The 11885-nt window shown below is 38.6% G+C and overlaps 1 long non-coding RNA gene across 1 annotated transcript; it reads right to left on the bottom strand.

The window, feature by feature from the left end:
• Window positions 1-6263: 6263 nt before the first annotated feature.
• On the bottom strand, window positions 6264-11696 carry LOC108166801 (uncharacterized). The gene is made up of 3 exons (XR_001777194.1): window positions 11388-11696; window positions 6782-6876; window positions 6264-6510 (listed from the first exon to the last, which is right to left on the bottom strand). It is a non-coding gene; the product is annotated as an uncharacterized LOC108166801 (long non-coding RNA).
• Window positions 11697-11885: the final 189 nt, after the last annotated feature.

The following is an 11885-nucleotide window of genomic DNA, read 5'->3' as shown; positions in this document are numbered from 1 at the left end:
ATAACATTTTCTTGCCGAGCAAATTTTTATAATTTTTAACAAGATACAATTGCATTTCTGTTTTTATGTTCTTTTTTGCAAAAAGAGAACTTGTCGAATATATGTTCTTCTATGGGAGGTTTATATTTGTAAAAAATGGATGGAAATCAAGTTAAAAAAACAATACAATGAAAAAAATCACAATAAAATTTATCTGAACAAACTTTTTTTTATGCTGGTGTGAAAATTCAGTGCAATTATTCCACAAAGGAAACAGAATACCTTCATTTGTTACTATATCAAACCTTAGTTGGTTCTTTATCATCTTTATCAAGATACTAAATGTCATTGTGGAAGATCCACGGAGCCACAGGTTGCAGATTTTTGCTCTGAAAGATTAAATTGGCAAAACAAATCATTGAAATTTTTATGTTTAAGAAAAATGTGTTCCATAAATCCTCCTGCTTTTCGTGGCTAACCCTGATGTCCTGGGCGTGGCCCGGCAAGCGGACGAACTGTTTTTGTTTTCAAGCAGGAGGGTAAACAAATCCACTTTTAATAAGGGCTTGTATCTGATAATCCTCGCCCCAGCAGCAGGTGAGGGCCAACATATGGGGCGAGAACACAGTGCAGGGAACACACACAAGAACCCACGTGAGCTCACAACACACACACTCATGCAGCAGCTGTCGCTTGTTTTCCGAGACGAGCCCGATCCAACAAGAACCCCACGGTTCTTCGGGAGCCGGGCCAAAAAAATGGGAGGATTGATAATAATATTTTTTTTTAAAAGAAGAAGGTGGGAGAAACATTACTGCAGATGGCAGAAGGTGTAGGGAAACAGACAGGAAGGAGAACAGGAAGTGAAGTTTGTCTTTCTCTTGGCTGATAAACGACACACAGCTAAGTACTATACAGTTATTATAACCAAACATGCCACCAAGTAACAGTAACACACCTTCCTGAGCCGCAGTGTGTTATAGCTCAACTAATGTACCACTTTGCTGTTTCGTAAACATAATATGTTTGACTAGTGGGAGCTGTTCATGGTTACTTTGCCCTTGTGTGCTTTATGGCGATAAAATTCTTTCAGTGAGGAGGGGAAAAAAAATCAATTTCCCCCCTGACTGACTTGGTAACACACAGCACAGAAGCTGTGGAGCTCTGAAAAGCTCATTTTTTGTTGTTGTTTTGGCTTATTCTGAGCAGTTTGGTGAGGTTTTAATAAATAAGGCTAATCTTTTATTAGGAGTTTTAATGTGATTTCCAAAGCAAACTGGTGGCTTTAATGATTTTCCTCCTTTTTCCTCCTAATCGATGCGGTTTACATCTTTGAATTTTCCTCCTTTTTTTCCCCTGCTGTCTCTTACCATCCGTCATCCCTCGTTTTCTCTCCCTATTTCCTTACTGTATTCCCCTTTCCATCTCTGCTTTTACTTTTTCGTCTTGCGTTTTTTTTTCTCCCCCCCTCTCGTTCGCCGCAGCCCATTTCTGCTTCTTATGAAGTGTGAAAAATGATCATCTGTGGGATGAAGTGGACAGAAATTCGCCGGCTTAATGGCCTGACAAAATGAATCGCGACCTTCCTCGCCATCCATCACCGCTCTGAGGCGACTGCAGTGAGGATCTGTGAAGGTGCTGGCTTATTGATTACCGGGTTGCAGCTACAAAGTGTCTGATTCAGTGCTCGTGACGCGGCTCGAGCGCCGAGGGGGGTTGGGGAACGGCGGTCGGCGGTGGGTGGAAAGTGAAAAGGGAACGCAGGCGCATGCGACACTCCAAAAAAAAAAAAAATTCTCCTTTGATAGATTTTAAATGGTGAAATATTGATTTCCGTCTGGTCCAAGGCCTGGCCGAGCGGGCCGTGGTTATTTGTCGGGGGGTATAATGCCGGACACCCGTTTCTGCTGGCCACCATCAGTCATCCTGACACCAGAAAAATGAGAGGACGGAGGAGAGGAAGGAAAAGAGGGAGAAATAACTCAACACTTCAACCTTTTCTACGGCAGAAGCTTCTCCGTGTGTAATGGTTCACACATGCAGTAGCGTAACCCGGATTATTTCGGCACATTAACACGTTCGCTTTTCAGTGGCTAGAAAAACAGAACAACAACAAACGCCCACAAAGACGACAATGCGATAACATTAACACCCTCCAAACTTTCCTCATTACCGTGTATTTGGTGAAAGTGGTGGTACTGCGGAGGCAAGACGGGGGGTGATGACCTACTAAGGGCGCAGACCATGAAAAGGTGATTATTGCTGCTAATTGCCGTCCACAGAGGATGCCAGAATGCAGGCAGGTAGCATTAATCTACATTAATGCTTTTCTGCTGATTCACACTCATTTACAGACTGCACACTGTTGCAGCGATAAGCTGGAATTAATGGTATTTTTAATGCTGAGCTACAGGAAAAGACTTCTGCAGGCTGAGGCTCACACTTGCAGAGATGCAATGATTAAAGGTAGCAAAGCACGAGCCAAGAAACTGATTGTTTGTGGGGGTTTTCTGGCTTTAGCATTTTCACGATGCAAATATAAAACTTTTTTGCATGTATAAGACCTGGTTTTAGAAAGCTAACTTAAACCGTCTTTGAAAATCTAAAAATCTGAAATCATTAGCAACATTATTAATTAATTTAGGTCTACATATTGATAGAGGACAATTAAACTGCCAGATTATGCATGAAAAAGTACCCCATGCTGGTGGAGTGGTGGTTTCATTGTTCATGAAATAGTGGGAAAAAAATATGATTTTTTATTATTTTAATTTCCAATTGGGAGAAAGTTGACCGATTCCACTCGCTGAAATTTAAAAAAACAAACCGCCGTGTACTTTTCTAGTTGCAGAAGCTTTCACATTTTGCAAAAGTAGCTTTTAAAGATCTGAAATACAAATTTGTGTTATTTAGTTACTAAATAAATCATCATCAAACACACAAAATCCCAGAATCCCAAACAGTATTTAATAATAATATTGTCCTCATTTCACTCTTAAAAGAAAAAACTTGTGGCTCTTTCTCTAAAATAAAATGTCTGTCATTCAACATAGTAACAGGATTACACTTTACCTGTCTCTAGAGCTCCTTTCTCCATTTTTAAAGGAACATTTTAGACTCTAAGGTTACCTAATAATAAATAAATATCTGAACAAAATCATTCCTAAAACTCTTATATTTTTAAATAAAGTGAAACCGTAGTATTTTCTGTCATGGTTGTCATTCTGGTTCATTCCTAATTCTTCCTAAAATATTCTCGTGTATCGTCTTTTTTTCTTGCAGCTAATGCTACATCAGCAACATAATTCTACCAATTTAGCAGCTCTACATGTCCTAATTTCCGCTGAGCCTCTTGAGAGTGCAATGCAATGTTTTGGTCCTGAGAAAAACTGAAATTAGCTTGAGAGCAGGTGGTGACTGCCACCCACACACCCTCCACCCAACACACACACACACACGCACACACACACACACGCAAACACACACTCTCTCATATTCCTGGTGGGAGGTCTGAGGTCTGGCCCTTTGCATTCCACAGACAAGTGTCTAGCACCTGCTAGGCCTCAGTCAGCCTTTACTGGCCAGCAGATTATGACGGACGGACACACTCCAAATCCGTTTAGCTTACAGTCGGTGCACATGCGTGTGTGTATGTGTGTTTATGGGAGCATTTTTGTTTAGAATATAAGTACCAAGCATGAGCTGGTTACTCGTCTCGATGTTTATTGAGGTTTTAAGAAATTAACGCTTCAAAACCACTCCCTAAGGTTTAACATGTGTTTAATGAGATGCTGGAGCAAACTGCTGCTGACTGAAAGAAAGGTGCAACTTATAAGAAATGCCCTTTTTTTTAACTTTGCAACCAGAAAAAACTCAAATCACAGTGCTAAAACAGAACAAGCACCACGTTTTATTAAAATAATGCAGGTTTAAAACTGCAGTTAGCAAGCAACAACTGCTAGCTCTCTTAGCTTGTGTTATGCTACGAAGAGCAGAAGAGTAAAAAGGTTTGAAAAGATGCAGCACAAAATTTACAAGTTTACCTCTAAATATCCAAGTCAGAATAAGCCTAACATATATGCAAAATATGACATCATTAAAATAATGCCTGTTAATGTTAGTTTTAGCAGCAGTAGGAATACAGTAGCTATAAAAAGTTGAGATGTTTTACCCTTTTTGTTGCTTTTACAAATCAATAACAAGAGTTTGCCACAAAAAAAATGAGGGAAACTCCAAGGTCAACTTGAAGACAAGATCCACATCAACACAAACACACCACCCCCACTGTGAGACATGGTGGTGGCATTAACATGCTGTGGGAATGCCTTTACAAGCCCTGGAAGCCTTGTGAAGGTAGAAAGTAAAATGAATGAAGCAAAAAATATGGAAATAATTTTTTTCCAGCAAGAAAACGACCCAAAGCATCCAGCTTAAGCTACATAGAAATGGTTCAAAGACTCCAAGATGGAGGTTCTGGAGTGGCCCAGTCAAAGCCCAGACCTCAATCTGATGGACATGGTCCAACAGGTCTTAAAAAAGGTTCAGAAAGATAGAACAGATCAGCTAGGAAGAATAGAATAAAATTGCAGCATCCAGATGTGCAAACGTGACTGCATGCTGTGACTGCAGCTAAATACAGATTTGAATATACAATCTCTTACATATTGTTATTTAATTATGGTATCACTCTTCATTTTCTTTTTGTAAATTAAAAAAGCCAAATTTTGTTGGTAATGATTGATTTGTAAAATAATAAAAAATAAAATAAAATAAAAGCACTGGTATTACTTTTCCATCTACACATTTTTGCTTGAATTTATTTTTGTAAATACTGCAAATACACATTATACAATATTCATCTCATAGCAAGTCAAGGTTTTTTTGTTTAAAATCTAAAAAGACAGACAAACCCTAAAAGCTGTACCTGCAGAATAAGTGAAATTAAACTTTTTTGGACACTACAGACTCTGAATAGCTCACCCACAGAGTACACACACACACACACACACACACACACACACACACACACGCACACACACACACACACACACAGACACACCTTCAGCAGCCCATGTCTGACAGGTGCACATGTCAGTGGTTAGTTCAACCTGGATCAGAGCACTTGGTCTCACACTGTAGCAGCCAGGCCCCAAGGGTGTGTGTGCGTGTTTTAAGAGTGTGTGGGTAGGCAATGTGTATGTGCCGTGGGCCCAAAGCTCAGTACCCAGACACTATCCATATTGTTTTCTTCAGTGGAGCTCGAAAAAGAAAACGCTGATTTACAGAGCTGTCTGGCACTGGAGCACACGGATGCATGGCTGGGTCGGCCTAATGGAGTTTTCAGCTTCGGATTTACACTTCTCCGTCTATGCAAGCAGTCGAAGCGCTCACTGACGTTGGTGCATGTCTTAAGCACTTTGGTTGGGACATTGTTAGGATTTATTGAGTTTAACTTTACTTTACAAGTAAAAAAAAATGCAATTTGCTCAGGCAAGCAGATGTACTTCGCAGAATTAGCTCATCCAGAAATCTAGAGAAAAAAAAATCCCCATGACAACTCACCTTAATCAAACTCTTTCATCGTGACAAAAAAAAGGAAAGATGATCAGAGTTTATGAAGTGTTCAAAGAGCTGTCAAACGAAAGAGGGTAAGCACAGGTCAGCTCCTTGGAATTAGCCATCATCACATTGTGAGTCAGAGAGCTGGAGCCGATAATGCTGGGAATCCCACATTAACGCAGTAACTGGGCCTAAATCGCTTTTTCTTCTGTGTCGGATTCTTGGATGGCCATCATGGCAGGACTGTGTAACTGTGTGCAGCTGCCCCCAAATACGCTGGCCTGAACAAATGAGCCATTTCACAGCTCACAAAGCATTTAGCCTTCAGACTATGTGAACAAATCCATTCCTGAGCAATGTTGGGAAGGACACCCATCCATTACTTCCACCGGCAAACCAAGGATGCCCATCACCAACCAAACTCTAGTCTTCAAAACAAAGCTGTAGTCTGACACGGGTTTGGGTTACAATGACATTACGTTTTTTCTCAATCTTACTTGGTAGAACATCAGCAACATATTGGATTTACTAACAAATTAAGTCTCAGATTTTTACTCTCAGAAAACAAATGTTAGATTTTTGTAATAAAACACCAGCTAGCTAAAACTAGCCAACCCAAATATTAAATGCATCCAAGTTTTCATTTGAAATTTTCATTAGCATTAGCACATAGCCTGCGCTTCCATTACAAATGTGAGCACAATATTTCACTAATGTTGAAAAAAATACAATTTCACTATTGCATTTTTTCCACTAAATAAGAAACAGAATTAAAATGGTATGTGAATAAGTCTGTTTACGCCATTAGTCATTAAAAAACATGTCATGATCTTCCAACTACTTCCTGCCGTCTTCTTCTTTGTGGTTTGCGCCAGTAGCAACATCCTGTTGTTGAATATGTGACTCGCGTGACGCAAAAAGTGTTTCCATTGTAGTCTTGCAAAATAATAAAATTTTGATTTAAAACCCGCCCTATCAAAAGAAAAGTTTTTTCAAAATTGATGTGTTTCCATTAAGCAAATTTATAGTTGGGAATAATTCAATCTAATTATTAAAATAATGTTCCAAAGGAATGCTAATGATATTGCTAGCTAATGCGGGTTATGACACCAGACTCACTTGTATTACTTTTTCTCTTTTACATCAGCTCTAAAACAATCTGAGTTAAATCCATTGTGTTTTCTTTAATTTTCATAACTTGAAATGTATTTTTTAACTCATCATTACATTGTCCAACTCATACCTTAATTTGTTGTCTCTTGCTGCATTCCTCGTTGTCATCTTCAGTGGTTATTTGCTTGTTTCTTCCCTGTTTGGTATCCCTTTCATCTCTTCCTCCTAAAAACACAGGGATAAAGGAAAAAATATTTCTAAGCATGAAAAAGTATTCAAGAAGAAAGTTTAGCACTTACAACTAGACGTTTTGCCATGTCATATGTGAAATAATCTGCAAATATTGACTTAAAACAAGCTCCTACTTCTTACTGAAAAATTACTTGTAAGTCAGTTTTGTATTATTTTGAGTGCAGTTTGTTTTTGCGATGCAAATATAAATGGTGTGAACCCAAACCATGAGTGCCAGCTGGGATCAAACCTCTCTGCTCGCAGTATCTGCCAGAAGACCTTCCAGCATGTGAGCCAGAAACTCAGGGTGTCATGGCTACCACAGAAGAAGCACTAATCCAGCTTGAAGTGGACCGATTACTTTAATCCACTAATAATTCTTTAGTTTCTACGGTGCATTAGGTAGAGTGGTGAAAAATCTGTGCACAATGAGTTCAAAGTAACAAAGAAGGCAACTCTTTTAATATACTAAGCAAAATTAAATAAATACTTGATGCTAAATTCAAGACTTTTTGCATTTATAGCTAGAACACCAGTGAAGCTCTAATCTTGTGATTTGTGAAACTTTTACAAAAATTCATTCTTACTTTTCCATAAATTATTAAAATATTGTCTTGTGAACTCAACGTTATATGTATTTTCATTTCTGAATCAATTGTTGGAACAGAATTGATCTTACAACCAAAAACAATGTTTAAAAATGTTTTTAAAAAATCTCTACAATTAGAGGTCAGTGTGAGGTTATGCTGCTGCAGTAAGGAGAGGCATTAATTTGTAAGCATTTTATGCATCTGTAGCAGATGTGAGAATAATTGAGAAAGTGCCCCGGTTTGGACAACAAAACAAAATAAAGCTCAAGAAAAAGAACCAGACTGATTTCTTAATTTGCTCTTACAGGCAGGCGAAGCTGGGATTTGTCTCTTGGGTTGCTTCTGCAGCATTTATTGAAGAAAAAAAAATAAAAAGAAACCAAGAGAGACAGAAGGAGAGAGAGGGTGGGGGTATCAAGGTCTCTCCCTATAATTACAAAGATAGCATGGCTGCTCTCCCTCCCTAGCGGAGGCTCTGAGGCGTCACTCCCAGTCCCTTCCTTCATGCTGTACAAAGACTGTTCTATCAGCCCTGGAACGGCATCATCGCTTGTAAATTAATTTGGGGTTCCTGTCAGCCGGGCCCCTCTCCTCTTATCTGGTGGTGTAATATGGAAGCCTGAGAGGCCCACGTAGATGCCGCTGAGAACACTTAAAAGAGCAGAGGTGAAGAAGAAGAGGACGGGGCGGGGGGAGGGCGTTAAAGAGAAAACGGATAGATAGGAGGTAAGAGAATCACGTGGAAGAGGTGAATTGGGCCCTAACTGGATGTCGGAGAAGGACCTGACTCAGTGATAAGTGAATACGGCCTGGCATCCTATTTTACACACTCACACACAGGCCATTTGTCATCCGGACTGGACTCCACTCCGAAGGGTCCTTCACCTATCAGCACTATTTGTCGCCGTGTCACAGGCTGCGGATAAATCTTCTCCCAAGGATCCTCGTTTAAATCCGCCCCCTATTACCAAAGGTCCGGCCCCGTCACGATCGCACGAGCTTAATACACACTCGCGCACCTCTGACCCCTTCGGTTGTTTGTAATTAACCCCTCACCCGCTGTGTGTAACCTCAATTCCCTAATGGCAATAAATGAGCCTGCGTACGATCCCATTAGAGGACGGCGTCATGATGGGGAATTAGGAGCTGATCTATGAGCAATGGGAGCATTTTGTTATCCAGTTAAGGTGGAGTCTTTGTTACCAATAGAAGGAGCGTGTCTTCCACGTATCTGCTGACTTTACAAGCGACTAAATAGCTGTGGAAAATATAAGATCTGTTTGGGATGAAGATATTTGAGCAGCTTAACAATAACAAAACCCAGAATTATGGGGGGTTTTTATATGCTAAAAAAATAATGATTGACAGGAATTTGTTACTTCACATTTTGTTTTATTATGAATTAATGCACTTTTCTCTGGTGATAAATGACTTAAATAACAATAAATGCTGTCAAAATGGAAGCAAAGCGCTGATTCAAACATTGGATAGCAAAAGTGTTTTGTAATTCGGTTGACCTTCATACTGTAATCAAAGGCTAATACCCGTTTGTTTGAACTACCTCTGATTAATAACAACTGGAACATAATTTAACTTTAGTCTTTATTCCAGTATTTTCTGATGATTAAACCGTAAAGATAATTGATCATTTCAGAAAACTGAAGATTTTTAGGGGACAGGATGAATACTATATACCTCAAAACTACTGCAGCTATGTTTTCTTTTCTATTTTTAAAAGATATATTTTCATAAAGGCACTTTTATTTCTCTGTTTTTGCACTTTATCCAACAGGGATTACGTCTGGGAGGATTTTTTTTTCTAAATACTCCACACTTAGTACCTACAGCAGCACATTTAACTAAAAGTCAGGTTTTGGCTAAGAAAATAATTCTAAATATTGGACTCTGATACTACAGAAACACTCACGTTGTTTCATTCTGCTTTTTTCTGCTGACAATAATTATCTCCACTCTTCTTTTCCACATTGAACAAAAAATATCTTCTTTTCCATGTGCACGACCGGAGCTGCTGAAGCGATAAAAGCTTTTCCAACACCATCGCTTCCAGCTTTGTACATCGAACAACAATGAGGGGGAAAAAAAACAAGCCAGGAATATGGGGACATATTCAGATATCTTGGCAGAGCTCCAAATGGCAGATAGAAGAAAACAACAGAGGCTTTTTAGGCAAATGAACAATAAGACATGAATCATCTATTGTGGCCCGATCTGCAGGGCTGGAAGATGAATCCACAAGAAAAATTGGTTAGTGTCCAGACATACGGGAATGTGGAGGTGGAATGGGCTGAAGGAACGATGGTTGAATTCCCAACAATTCGTTTCCACAAAGCACTCTATTTTTAAGGATATTGTGTGCAGTTTGTCATAAATTTGCACAAAGGATAAACAGCTCTGGACAAAAATATATACGACCTCAACGCAAACTTAATTGTTTACACATGTAAGCAAGGTATTTTTTATGGCACTTTTTCAATCTCAACTTATGATTCACTTTTACAAAAGACGTGATAAAATGACTATGAAAATAATTTCATCAACAATGACATTTTTTTTTGTTTGGGTTTGTTTTTTCTGCTTCTGCTTTGCTCTTAAAGAGATTGCCTTTTAAACTTTTGGATATCTACTGCCATCTAGTGGCCACGGACAGAGCGCACACACTAAAATGTAAACAGTAGAATCCTTTGGTTGCAGAAACATCATATAAGACTAAATCTAATTGTTTTTAACTTAAATTTTAAATAAGTCATTATAGTAAATACAGCAGATAAAAGTAATGAGGGTAATTAAGACTTCTTAATCTGAACATAGCTTTCTGTGCTTTGCAATATGTAATGGTGCAATAAATATGCAAAAATAGTTTGCCAATAATTAGCTGTTGATGAATTGACAGTTCTCACACAACCAGCCTCTTGTTAAAATTTCAAAATAAAATCACTTTTGCAATTAAAGAGAAAAAAAACAGTATTTTTTACCTGAATCGATACATCCTAATAAATATATTTAGTTACTGAATTTGATTGGAAACATTTTTAAAAGCACGAAATCGGTCTAAAAGCGTCTTATGTTGACAAACAACATGGACTACATCTCAGACTTGGGCCAACACACGTTTCTCATTATTTCCCTGATGAATTCATTACAGAAATAAACTGATTCATCAACAGCAACACAGACGTCCGTCCACCATTCAAGTTTGTGATGCAAGGCGCAGATTAATCTCCTTGCCTGCATCAGAGAATAAATCACTCGAACATAATTAAACGGGGCAAGGTTATAAGTGACACTAGGTTCCATCTAAATTACACACAGAAATTTGTTCCGTTCATTTTGATCATTTTACGCCGACATGTCTCAGCTTAATCACACCTGTCACTCTTCTAGAATGTGACTTGACAGACAGCTAATTTATTCCTATGGACGCTGTATATATCCGATAGTTACAGTGGTTTCCAAAAGCTAATTTTGATCTATATCGGCCGGTCAAAGTTGGTAGAATTAACACATCTGCTTTAAACTTCTCCATAATTTTATTTCTGAGTGTTGTGTTCCTATTCATTATGCTAAACAAACCTCAAAGAATAGCTGCATTTATACTGAGAACCAAGTTATGCACAGGTAAACTCTATTTACTAATTAGGGGGGTTCTTAAGGTCTTGGGGTATTTCTAAACAGTTTTCCAGATTTTGGGAGTGAAAATTGGTTAAAAACCTCTATGTTGAATTGGTCTGTGTATAATTAATGAAAAATAAAATAAAATTTGTAGAGAAAATGTTCAATGAATTGTTTAGCAGCCCTTCCGTGCGGAGAAGACCAATTCAAAGCGTCTAAAAGTTGGAAAAAATAAAAATGGAAAGGTTTTTGGAACAATTCAACAGATAAAAATGGTTCACTCACCTTTTTGTGTCGACATTTCTTTTTCTCTTCTCGTTCTTCGACGTCTTGTCACATTTCCTTCCACTTGTTGATATTTATTGTCATTTCTGTCCAAAGTTGTCACAGAGAAAGCTTAGCGCTGCTAGCTCGGTTTTTAAACACACGAGAAACAAAACTAGCGTTTAAAAAACATGCTAGCAATGGCGCCAGCTGTTTTATCTAAATAAAGTCCTGTATTCACAATTCATATGTCAACCCCTTCTTTAGAAATTGTTCTTCTAACATAGCATTTGCATTAGGTAAATTGAAAATATGAATAATATGCGTAAAATCTGCAGTAACTATTTTGACCACGCGGTGTAAGTGTTGAGTCCACTTGAGGGTGAAGTTACGTTTCATCCATTTTACGTCATTTTCTGCTGTGCCTGCTCCAGGGTGGCGCTAGGGGGCACTCGGATCTTCCTGGACCAGACATAACGCGCCTAGAAAATTAAAATTAAAACTTCTTTTGGGGTTTTT

The sequence above is a fragment of the Poecilia reticulata genome, linkage group LG2 (genome assembly GCF_000633615.1).
Source record: "Poecilia reticulata strain Guanapo linkage group LG2, Guppy_female_1.0+MT, whole genome shotgun sequence".
In the NCBI taxonomy this organism is placed as follows: Eukaryota; Metazoa; Chordata; class Actinopteri; order Cyprinodontiformes; family Poeciliidae; genus Poecilia; species Poecilia reticulata.
The sequence above is the reverse complement of the archived record's forward strand: the minus strand, read 5'-3'. Positions and strand labels throughout refer to the sequence as shown.